General features: G+C 39.6%; 1 protein-coding gene across 1 annotated transcript in view; it reads left to right on the plus strand.

Moving 5' to 3' along the window:
* Positions 1 to 1,221: 1,221 nt before the first annotated feature.
* Positions 1,222 to 13,313, plus strand: part of LOC109915773 (semaphorin-4D-like) — a 255,376-nt gene continuing 243,284 nt past the window's right edge. Inside the window, exon 1 of the mRNA XM_048620562.1 lies at positions 1,222 to 1,317. The gene's annotated coding sequence lies outside the window, so the exon portion shown is untranslated. The remainder of the gene's footprint in view (positions 1,318 to 13,313) is intronic.

Genomic DNA, 13,313 nt, shown 5'->3' on the forward strand with positions numbered 1-13,313 from the left:
CCAGCATCTGCAGTTCCTACTAACCCTGTTCCCTGGCCAACATCTAACATCAACATCTAATTTTCCGCTTGGGGACCCTGCAGCTCTTCAGACTCAATATCAAGTTCAATAATTTTAGAGCCTAAAATCTCCCATGTCCTAAACCCTACTTCACACACCAGGCTTTGCCATCACATAGACTGACATTACACACTACCTATTGTTAGTCGCTAACATTCCCCATTAACAGCTATTCACGCTACGAGCCAGATCGTTATCACCCCCTTTGTTTATCCAACTACTGTTGTCTCTCTTTGGGCTCCACCCCCACCTAGTGTTTACACCTTACCCCCGCCCCCCCATCCCCACCCTATGCGCTGCATATAAACCAACACTTTCCTAGCTACCATCGGTTCTAAGGGTCACTGAACCCGAAATGAGTTTTCTTCACCGATGCTGCCAGATCTGCTGAGCTTTTCCAGCAACTTCTGTTTTTGAACAGACGTTTTAACTTTGGTTATGGCCTCGGCTGTTCATTGAATTTTATTTCTAGATTTCTTAAGAAATGCAATTCTGCTCTCAACTTAATTGACAAAGAGCCTACTGTGTGCGGTCGCAATTATAATGTTACTCGTCTGTAGCTGTGAGACCGAAGTGACAGAGATGTGGAATCAAATCCGGCCCCAGAGAATTCTTTTTATTAAGGATGAGTACAGAACTTTACACGTGTGTAGTATTGGGTGAACTTTCGCATGTAGCAAAATATAGGCAGCGTGCAACATGAGCTCAGTATTACGAACTGAAAACTACTCATTTGAGTCACTGCTAATGTACTCAATAGGAAACTAAATCATTAATCTAACATTGCAAGAGGTTCCCGGGAGTCTTTTGCTCTACCTTAGTAGGTAAAACATATGTATGATGTTTAAAATCAGAGGTCAAAATACAAACGAAACGACGAAATTGAAAATAACTCACTCGTTTGTTAATAAAAATTCTCCGTCGCATGGCACATTTACGCTTAAGCAGCAAACATTAACAGAAGTGAAAGGAGTTGGGGGGGGGGATGTTTTGTAGAGGACTGCGAGATTGATCAGATCAGTTGTAAGTGGTAAATCCAGCTGTGGGAGGTCTCCCAGCTGCTACTTTATCCCTACTGTGGGAAAAGGGAAGCGAGTTGGAGAGGGGCTCGGGGCCTGTGGTGGAGCTCTGATAAGGGGCTGCAGTTAACCCCAGTCCAACCTTGGCCGCCATACTGCCAGTACGTGGTTGTGGGACTTGTTGCGAGAGGCAGAGCTGCAGTAGGGGCAGGCTGCACGTTTCCTGTATACTTTTCCGGTAAGTCATATATCAGCGCCCGCTTTTTACATTTTTTTCCTCTAAAAATGTTTTCCTTAAGGGTCGGCGGTTGCAGCACAACTTCGACTGAGCTTTCGTCCTTTTAAAAATAGTGTCGCTTTCTAAGTAAAGAAAGCTAGTGTCGGTTTGTGTGTAGCCGACTTGAAGCACTTCGCAAGCAGTAACTGGGCTGGTTCTCTGCAACGTAGAGTTTTCTGAAACCACACGCGTTTGTTCGCATTCTTAAAAATAACAAACTTTAGATAAACAGTTGCCGATATGGTCTTAGGTCATGCCACGTTTTGTGTATGTGTCTCTTGTGGAGGTAATTTTGCATTGCATGGTCCTTTGGGTAAACAAAACAATTGGTCAAACATCAACTTTGTGCCGCTGTTGTGACTCGTGTTCAGCGTCTAGGTCTGGCGCATCAGATATAAACTGAGAATTGAAAAGCTTTATCAACGGAGTAAGGATGGTCACATTGTGACTCTGCTTCTTGCCCATCGTTCTCATTGATATCGTTTCAGAAAGGCGGAAGGACGAGAAAGATTTGGGTTATTAATTTCCTTTTAAACATGTGTTGCGTTATGTGTAGAAATAATTGCTTCTAGTAAACACGTATGGGGTTTATTATTTAAAAAATCTTTGCACAGGCATTTACAGTTGACAAGATCATAGTTTTTCACTTTCACGGATTAGGAAGGAAAATTTTTCCTTTGGTTTTAGTTTCAATTAAATAAATCAAAGAACAGTCCAAGCCACGCATTTGTAGATTACACTACAAAAAATCTGGTGGTATATTAGTTTCCCCAGTAGTATTAGCAATCTAAATTACCGAGACTGTGGGCTCGCCCTGAATGCCTTCCTCTAAACGTAAATCGATCCATATTGTTCTTCCATGACTACGAATAGTCAGCTTGAATGCTACATCAACAAAGGCCGAGGCACAGGTCACTTTCCTGCTTTTCTTGGTCACGGTGTTTTAAGGCGTTGGTTGGATGCTTAAAGAGTAATGGCAACCGGGTTGGGGCGAAAGTTAAAATGAGACTGGGAGGTGACCCACTTCAAAATTACTGAATTTGTTTCTATTTGTTTGTTATATAAAATGACAAAAGTAATTTGTTCTCAGCAGTTTACAAATGATGTATATTAGTGCAACTCTAGAATGCCATTGTTATTGATGAGCTGGTCAAGGTTCAAGACTCTTTCAGTTATATCTTTTATCCTTTTACTCATAAACTATTAAAAATGGTACCAGATTTTGGTTACTGAAACTTTTCACTGTAGTTTAAATACAAGTGACAATGTGAATCATTCATAAGTAAATCATTCATTCTTCCCTTCCACAGGTGTAGTTAGGATCTTAAAGTTGCAAATCTTTGATAAACTTGGATTTCTCAGTTTTGCATTTATTCTTTGCAACTTGAAATGCTAGAAAATTTATTTTGTTTGGGCATTAGAATATCTTCAGATTTTACAGACTTATTTAAATGTTGTGATAGTCAGCCTGGTTTTGTACTCAGCCATACAACTCCACCAAAATTGAATTGGGTTTAGACGAATTTCCTCAGATTCCTTAAATCTACAAAATTACGTAAGATATAAGCTTGCCAATAATCTGTAGTGATAAACCTTAACATGTACTGATTACTACTATTAATTATAGGTTAGATTTACTTTGAAAGTAACAAAGCATAAATTTTTCATTATATACTTTTAAGTATTGAGCTGTTATTTTTCATTGTAACCCCAAATCATTTCAGTGTTATGGTATTCAGCACGAGAAAATTTTGGCGTGGAAGAATGGCTGAAACCTTTGGCCAGGGTTTCGTTTTTTTTTTGTGGAAAGGATGTGAATTAGCTTGTAGCCTTTATCATTGCAGTGAAAATCATGTAAATATTGCAAAGATGAAACAAATAATTACAATGTGATTAGTTGATTTATTTCCAATGGATTTTCAATCTCAGGTTTGCATGGTTTGTACTCTGCATGAATATCCTTCATCTTTTGTTCCAATTGCTTTGACTAAAATGCATGGTATCTTGAATTATGCTTTTTTAACTGCAAAGATAGTTTTTGAATACAGTTAGGCTTTCAACAATAAAATCTACCATGCCAATGTCTTGAACTTCAATCTCCAAGATGACATTACCCAAAATCAGAACAAATCTTAAATACCAAAAGAACTGCGGATACTGTAAATCAGGAACAAAAACAAAGTTGCTAGAAAAGCTCAGCAAGTCTGGCAGCATCTGTGAAGGAAAAAAGCAGAGTTAGCGCTTCGGGTCTGGTGACCCTTCCTCAGAACTTGCTGAGCCTGTCCAACAGCTTTGTTTTCATAACAAATCTTGTTGCTCGCCAACCTATTTATATACATTTCCTTCCCCTACAAGCTCAAATTTAAAATTTGTAAATGTATCCATGGTTACATCCCTTCCTTTATCTGTATCATCCTTCAGATCTGATATGTTACAACTGCCTGCTCGTTTTGGCCTTGTGCCTTCCCTTCATTTATCTTGTGCTGTTCTTTCAGCTGCCTAGGTTTTTGAATTCCTTCTCTATAAAGCAAAGTCCCTCTCTTCCTCAGCTTTTAACTAAACCCTTGCCATTAAAACTACTGTCTTGACCTTGCCGTTCCTTGGCATAGTGTCTATTTTTCCTATAGTTCTGTAATATAACTTGGAAAAATTTTCTGCATTGCAACTTAGCTGTGACGGCAATAATAACATTTGCTACATCACTTGGAAGAATATTGTTCACTTAAGTTTTTGAACAAAAAGCCAGTTTGATGGAATATTATGTGCACTGGATTTTATAATACCTAACAGATAAATCTACTGCTCAATGTTCCTAGCCACTGAATTTTGGAAGCAGCATTGGTACATTGCAGGCCTCCAAGTACTGTTCATGGCTGTTGGCCCGAAAATCAGATCATTTGTCTGCTGTGCTTATGTCCAGTACAAATTTCAAAATTTAGAAGCCAGTTCCTTAGAGTCGTGTAATTGTGAACTGTTCCCACGTGCCCTAGTCACTTAACAATGAGCCGTATCAAAAGCAACACACTGTAGCTCTTGCATTTACAAAGTGCAAAATTGATTGAGAGCTGAATTGTTGGGTACGGGTCAGTTGTATGACTAAACTGGAATTTAGCAGGTTCACGCTGTACTTTTTCAACCGAGAGCTAGTTCGCTATTGGATTGTAACATAAATGGATGAAATATCTACAGTACCTTTTGTTTACTTAGAATGTTGAAATTTGACACACTGGGCCTTAGCAGTTTATTTTGAATGGAATTTGCTATGACAACATGAATGGTGAGCGGTGACATTGAGGAGGAATGTTGTCCTAATTTTGTGTTTGACATAATCTCCGCTCTGAGAGCAACAGTTGCATGGTGGTGGGGGGAAGGTGGCGTGGATGGTGCTCGGTGGAAAGGTGTCCCTCAGTTTACATCCAATGAATGACCACTTGGAAGAAGCTGTTAAATGATGCCAGAAATATATGAACCCAGAATGAACATTATTTTAAATCCTCTTCTTTTTCCAAAAAAAATGTCAAATTAGAAAATTTGATTTGTGTGTCCGTAGCTATGTCATGTATTGCGTGATGCTTATTTGTTTTCTGCCTCAACTGTGGATTCAAGGGCAGAAGGTAAACTGAGATTTCACATACCAAAATAAAATGAATAATTCAGTGGATGCACATGTTTTGTAAAGCCTCACAGTAGGATCTGTAACAATTTTAAGTATATTGACATATATTTTAATAAAAGCAGAAAGTGCAGAAATTCAGCAGGTCTGGCCGTATCTTTGGAGAGAGAAACAGTATTTTGAGTTCAATATGACTGCTTTTTAAATACCTTTTCTTTATTTTGACTTTGCTTGACTATTTCCATAACATCACCTTGAACTGCTTCAGTGTTGATCATCAAAATTTATGCAGTCTCTCTTTAACTCGTGCCCTGTATACATTTGCAATCAGTAGCATCACGAGTTCCTTCAGGACCCATAAGATAAAGGAGTAGAAATAGGCCATTCAGCCCATTGAGTCTGTTCCACCATTCGATCATGGCTGATGCGTTTCTCAACCCCATTTTCCCGCCTTCTCCCTGTAATCCTTGATCCCCTTACTAATCAAGGACCTATCTATCTCTGTCCACAGAAGACTGTGGACAGTGTGTTCCACAGAGTCACCTGAAGAAATTCCTCCATGTCTTAGTTGTCCTTTCACTGTGAGACTGTGCCCTCTTCCCCCTGTGATTTCCTCCTTTGTCCCCCACAGCAGCCTGGGATATAATTCACTAGACCTGGGGATTTGACCACTTTTAAGCCTGCCAAATCTCCAACACCACCTCACTCCCTATGTCAATCTGCTCAACAGCCTCACAGTCCATCTTCCTGAATTTTGTATCGACCTCTTCCTCCTTCTGAGTGTCTTGTTGTCTGTCCATGGTCTTCCTATCAAGAGGTATCCATCCTTCCACTAACCTATTCCTTTTTGAAGTTCCGCACTGACTTCCTCAGTTTATCCAAATTTATCCTCCCAAGTATTGTATCATATGCGAACTTTGAAATTGTTCTTTTGCCCACCAAGATCTAGATCATTAATATATAATTAAGAAAAGACAGATCTCAGTGCTGGCCTCTGAGACACTAGACTATCAACCTTTCTACAGCCCAAAAAGATCAGTACTGTTATCACTTAGCCAATTTTGTATCCATGTTGCTTCTGTCACTTTTACTCCATGACTTTCCTTATGATTCTGTTGTATGGCATTGTATCGAACGCCTTTTAGAACCTGTGTATACTACATCAGCAGCTTTACCGGCATCAAAGGTTTCCATTACCATTTTTTAAAATGTTCCCATGAGTTAGATAAACACAATTACTCCTTTAAAAATTTATGCAGGCTTTTCCTAATCAACGAACTTTCCTTCCATTTGACTACTAGTTCTACCCCAAATAATTGTTTCTAGAAGCTTCCCCCACCACCTAAGGATAAATCCAGTTAGTTTAATTCAAAAGTTTTTTTCAAACATGTTTGAATTCTCCAGTCCTCTGGCACCTGCCCTGAGTTGAGGGAAGGCTGAAAGACAATGGCCAGTGCCCATGTGGTTTCTACTCTTCCCTGCCTTTGATATCCTGGGATGCGTCTCATCTGGTCTTGATGTTTTGCCAATTTTAAGTAACTGCAGTGCACCTAGCTCTACTTGCGGATCAATTTTGAACCCTTTCTAGTGTCAAAGGTTCCTTTTCAGTCACTGGCTCCATGTCCGAGAAGCATCTACCTCCTCGGTAAAGAACAATGCTTAGCATACTGTTCACACCTCAGCCATGCTGCCTGCCTCCACATGTAAATCCTTTTAGGTGCCCATTCAGCCTCACTCCACATTTTTTTAACCACTTTTTTAACGCTATTTTATAGATATTTTTCTTCTCAACCTGTTCGTAGATGTTATTGCACATCTCTAAAACAGGTATGACTTGAACCTGGAGCTCCTAACCAGTTAGGGACACTGCCAGTGTGCCGAGAGAGCCCTTAGATTTTTACTACAGTATTTATGTACTTTGGGATTCCTTTTCTGGATTGGCTGCCAGTCTTTTCTCGTACACAGTAGCCTAAATCTTCCAATCTTGGTTGGCATCACTGTTTGTAACCCAGAGAGTCATAGAAAACTGGAAAACCTTTGGCCCATTGGGTCTATTCAATTATTCAACATAATCTTGTTTGATCCTCTGTTTCAATGCCATACTCCTCCTCTCTCCCCATAATGCTTGGCACTTTTAGCGTATAGATATTTTTCCATTTCTTTCTGAAATATTTTCAGTGACTGGCCTTGCGAGCCTTGTGTTGTTGAGAATTCTACAATTTCACAGCCCTCTGAGTGAAGATATTCTCACTTCAGTTGGAAATGTTTCATTGTACACCCTGAAACCATGACCCTCTGTTCTGTCTCAGCTAGGGGAAACATCATCCTACATCCAGTCTGTTCAACTCTTATAGAATTTTATATGTTTCAATGAGATCACCCCTCATTCTTCTAAATCCAAGTGAATGCAGGCTCAGGTGATCCAATCCGTCCTCCTATGATCAACCTGTTATCGCTAGAATCTGTCTGATGTACATTTGCTGCACTCCCACCAATGACAAGTGTATTCTTATCTATTTGGTAAGGAACCAAAGTTGCACTCGGTACTCCAGATGTGGCCTCACCAAGGCTCTGCACAGCTGCAGTAAGACTTCCTTGCTGCTGTACTCCAACTCTCTTACTGTGAAGACCAACATCTGATTGCTGCACCTGCATGCTTGTTTTCAATGACCAGTGTACAAGGACACTCGGGTCTGTTTGTACACCAATCTTTTCCAGTTTATCCCTATTTAAATAATAATCTGCCATTCTGTTTTTCCTACCAATGTGGATAACATCACATTTGTCCATGTTATATTGCATCTATCATGTATTTGACCACTCACTCAATTTGTCTAATTCACCCTGAAGCCTTTTTATATCCTCCTCGCCACTCACTCCCACCTGGTTTTGTGTCATTAGCAAACTTGGAAATATTGCACCTCTTTCTCTCTCCAAATTATTGATAAATATTTGTGAATAGCTGGGGTCCAAACACTGATCCCAGGCTACTCCACTCATCACTGCCCACCGCTCCGAAGATTACCCATTTTATTCCCATTGTTTCCTGTCTGTGAACCAATTCTCCATAATACCAGTTTGTTACCATCAATTCCATGTATTCTATGTATTCTAGTATTCTACTAGTTGCATTCTCAAATCTCCACTTGTTTTGTCGGACATGATTGCCCTTTTTTAATCCGCGTTAACGTTGGGTAATACCGTTGGTATTTTCTAAGTGTCCTGTTACCACATCCTTTTGTGATAAACTCCAGCATTTCCCTCCTAATGATGTTGGGTTCATGAATCTGTAATTCCTGGTTTTTGCCTTTTCCTCTTTTTTTTTTGAAATAGTGGTATTATATTTGCGACCCCTTGTGCACCTTCCCCCCCCGCCCCCAGTCGGCCAGGACTGTTCCAGAATCTGCAGAATTTTGAAAGATGACAACCAATGCATCTGCTATTTCCATGGCTACCTCCTTTAGTACCTTAAGATGTATATTGTCAGGCCCTAGGAACTTATCAGCTTTCATTCCCATTAATTTCTCAAGCATGACTATTTGATAAGTGAATTGTCTTCAATTCCTCCTTCCCTAATGATCCTTGCTTGCTTACTTTTGGGAACTTGGTATGTTCATCTGCGAAGATACAACAGAAATGGGTGTTTAATTGCTCTGCTATTTCCTTGTCCTCCATTATTAATCCTGCCATTTCCAACTTCAAGGGGCCTACAATTGTCTTCACTAATTTTTTTTGTATACTTCAAATTGGACTATAAGAGCTTCTGTATTTTTCTTGCCAATTTAACCTCTTTTTCCTGGGAATTTCACTCCTGTGTTGACACTTCCACAGGGTCCAGCAGCACATCTTTGGGAGTACATCTAGTCCCCAACTGTCAAGAGGCTAGAGATCTGGGCCTTTTTTTATGTTTTTTAACAGGTTTTGCACGTTGAGTCCAAAATGTTTTGATAATGTGATGCATGTATCAAATGCAATAAATTTGAATCGATTGTTAAGGATAAAACTAGTAGGTATTCAAATCAGAGTTGTTATAATGGACTGCAAACCTCTAAATAGCAACAGGAATGGATGTTAGTGAAAATTAAAGGAAGAGCTAGTGCCATTTTTGATCAAATGGGTTAATAATGAGATGAGTTACCTTGCTAGGCACTTGGAAATTGTGATAAGGTAATGTGTTCCATTTTGTCCAACAAACTGAGGCAGAGAATACAAAGTACCTATTCTTGAGGTTAGAGAGAAATTTCAGATGGCAACCTGACCTAGTTGCAAAGTGGAAATGTATTAATGCTGTGGTTGGCAGGGGGTTTCATTTGAATGACTTCTGCACAATATTGCCTCTTTTGCTCAGTAGATGCAATAATGCATTTTGTTTACAAGTTTCATGTTTTTATTGTATGTAATAAACACAGGCAAAAATATATTTCCAAAACAGATTGTGTATATCTGAATCTGTGGAAGAGGGGAGGAAGCAAGTTAAAAGTTTGCTTTTATACATTTTTATTACTACTAGTGCATGAAGGGACTGTGGTATAGTGCCTGAAAAATTTCTTTCACACTAAATCCAAACATGTGATGTTTTTGCATTTGAATGGTGAGTTAATTATTTACTGTCATTTCAGATTACAATTTATCTTGCTAACTCTCTTGTAATTTAGAATTCCACAAGTGAATGTTATGCAATTTTTAGTTAATGGACAGCAAGGCCAAAAGCACTTTTTTGTTTTTATATGTCAGCAACCTACAGTAATCCATTTCAGTAAGTGGTCTTTTAAAATGTATGTTTTTCCACTGCAAGTTTTCAATAACTCTCCTGGACAGCTCTTTATTCATGCAGGACCAGCTTATAACAATAATGCACTGCTGCTGACATGTGGTTGAGGTGTACTATGCATTCAATCAAATGTAATTTTTTAATCTTACTGGTCTTTAATATGCAAATTCACTTTTAATTTTAACAGCCAATTCCAACACACTTGACATAGAGCCCTATTTTATCAATGTACTTAAAATGCTGCAAAATATTACTACATTTTTATAGTTCTCAATGGTGCACTTCATAAAACAGTGCTTAAACTTTCATTGAGAACTAAATCAAGCCATATACACATTGAAGTTGCTTTCTCATTCATTGTCCCAAAATAGTCATCTTGAAATAACTAATTGTCTGTACTTTTGTTTGAAGTAAACTGCTTGCATTGTGGTTTGAAACCACCACTGAAGCAAAGTTTACTGGTTTGTGAACTAGGTCAGTTTTCTGTAAACTTTTAAAAACTAGTGTCTTCTTAGTATTCAGGGAGGTTACCGCAATGCAAAGCATGTCTTGTGGGAACCTTCTGGAGACTCATTAAATGTTATGAATGGAGTCCACATTCTGCGTAAGAATTTTTGTGCTGCTGTATAGAGTCAGGTGATTTAAATTTTTGTTTCTGAATGTTTCTTGTTTAGAAGCAAATCCTGCTCCTGGCCAGGACAGTGAGAAAAATGTCAAGCCTGACTACTGCATAGTGATTTAGAAGAATGTTGTCCTTGTTCTATGCATGAAGGGGCTGTGGTGATGGTGCCTGGAAAATTTCTTTCACACGTCAAATCATTGGCACTGATAGTCCCTGGAAAGCATTGTATTTTGACACCATTTAGTACCTACATTTTGAAGTGTTTCATTTGTTTTAATTTATCGTCTCTTCCTTCTCTACAGTCTCTTCAGTTGTGAAGGTGTGGAGCTACAGACCTGCTTTTAGGTCTCTGTCAGCGGTGTGTACAAGATGACGGGACCTCTATACAGTACATTACTTTTGAGGCACGTGACCTTGAGTTTGAGATCTGCTGTATTAAAATGTTGTATAAGTACCAGGTTCAGTGCTGAAACTGCGCTTAAAGTCACAAATTGCAACCCCTGTGACAGTGCCAAACGTGAACTATTTCTGCCAGTGCTTCTGTTGTCCAATTGGGTTGGACTGTATGTAGCTGGTTTCATTCCTATCTGTCCACTTGTAACCAAACAATAATTTGCTGTGGCCTCTCTTCCAGTGCTGCATCATTCCCTCGGGTGCCTGTCAAGGATTCATACTTGACTGACCTCCGTTTTCTCCTTTACCTTCTCATCATCCCTAGAAACATGAGTATACATGTGAAAACTGATACCTGACTCTCTTTCACTATAACCTCTCTGGACTTCTACAATGTTGCTAAATTATCATACTGCTTGTCTGAAATCCATTTCTGGATGAGCAGAACTTTGAGTTGCTCTAACTCTAATCCTGCTTCTTCCTTAAGATACATCTTGGAATTTTGGCACTATGGCACAGTGGTTAGCATTGCTGCCTCACAGTACCAGGGAACTGAATTTGATTCTACCCTTGGGCGACTGTCTGTGTGGAGTTTGCACATTCTCCCTGTGTCTATGTGGGTTTCCTCCTGGTGCTGTAGTTTTGTCTCACAGTCCAAAGATGTGCAAATTATGTGGATTGGCCATGCTAAATTGCCCATAGTGTCCAGTGATGTGCAGGTTAGGTGGATTAGCCATAGGAAATGCAGGGTTACAGGGATATAATAGGGAGATGGGTCTAGGTGGGAAGCTGTTTGGAGGGTTAGTGTGGACTTGATGGGCTGAATGGCCTGCTTCCACACTGTAGGGATTCCATGAATTAAGTTTTGGATAGACGGAGGTCCCTGCCTCAAATCCTGTTCGCAAGTTACTGACTTTTTTCTATCTCTGTCAACTGCCTGAGAATGAACCAAGCTGTTAGCAATCTTGGTCTGGTATTTGACTTGGACTCTGAAACTCTTCAGACTGCACGACGTCACCATGCTTATTTATGATCCACTGCTAGATAAATACTTAATATTTAGAGTTGCTTGCAAGATGCAAGTTTGAAGGATTGTGTCAAATAGAATTTATTTCAACTGCTGTGAACATATCTGTAGTGGCCTATTTAAAAGAGGTCGGTGAAAGTTCACTGTGGACTTTGGAGCTTTTTAAAACAAAGCTTCCTAGAAATCATAAGACTGGTGATAGCTGCTTGATTTGCTGAGAATCACTGCTGAGACTGTTTTGAACAGCGACCTCTTGCTGAGATTCTTGTTAATCTAGCTGAATTGGAGGAAAGCCTGCTAAGGACAGGCTGAGTTAGAGGAAAACTTGCTGTGAACAATCTGCCCAGCTGATCACTTTTTCCATTTCTGAAACTGAAACTGAAACTGAAACCCTCTACATTACTTCATAGTAAAACCTATTTGTTCTTTAGTGATTGAAAGAATGTCTCATGATTGTTCCTCGCGCAAGCTGTGTTCACAAGACTTGAGATAAACTCGCTAATCATGCTTGATTATCACATGCCAGATCATCTGAGCAACAAACTCTAGGACATCACACTATTTAACCTTTTGTTTTCAAGAATAACTCATCGGCCAAAATTGTTTTTACAGAAATTGATAAGAAATTGGATAGATCTTCTTGTTTAAAACCTGATGAATAAAAGATGTATTTAATTGGTCATTAGGAACTGGAAAAATTATTTTCATTTTATGTTCTGCCCCATGGAGTAGTGGAATTAGAGCAATGGTGCCCTCCTCCAGCCTTCGTTGTAACACCATAACTTTAACTCTGCCTCAGCATAGATGCTGAAACCCCTTTTGTTACCTCCAAACTTGACTATTCCAATGCATCCCAGGGGTTGACTAAATTCTATCCTCTGTAGACTTAAAGAATTAGAAGATGCTGCTGCCTGTGAGCTTGGGATGATTTTAAAGCTCTCATCTCTTTAAATCCTTCCATGGTGTCACCCTTCCAATCTTATAATCTCCTCCAGTTCTACCTTTTTGAGATCTTTGGTCTCTTGTGAATCGTGATTTTTAGTCATTCCACCCATTGGTGCCTTCAGCTGCCAAAGCCCCCAGCTCTGAAATTCACTCTCTAAATCTCTCTAATACACTTTTCTCTATAAGACACACCATGGAACTTGACTTCTTAGCCTGGACTTTGGTTGTCTACACATTCTCCCAGTGTCTGAGTGGGTTTCCTCCACGTTGTCTGGTTTCCTCCTACCCTCCCATCTCCCAAAGATGTGCAGTTGGTAGATTTGCCATGCTAAATTGCACATAGTGTCCAGGGATGCGCAGGCTAGATGGATTAGCCATGGAAATGCAGGGTTGGGTGGGTCTGGTGGGATGCTCTTCAGAGGGTCAGAGTAGTCTCAATGGGCTGAATAGCCTGCTTCCGCACTGTAGATTCTATCTGAAATGATAATCGTCTGTGCAAATTATCATTTATAACATTCCACTAAAGTCCCTTCATGATGTTCTATATGCTAAGGTGTTGTATAAGTTTTATTGTGGAATTAGGATT

This window comes from Rhincodon typus, chromosome 3 (genome assembly GCF_021869965.1).
Source record: "Rhincodon typus isolate 14 chromosome 3, sRhiTyp1.1, whole genome shotgun sequence".
Taxonomy (NCBI): Eukaryota; Metazoa; Chordata; class Chondrichthyes; order Orectolobiformes; family Rhincodontidae; genus Rhincodon; species Rhincodon typus.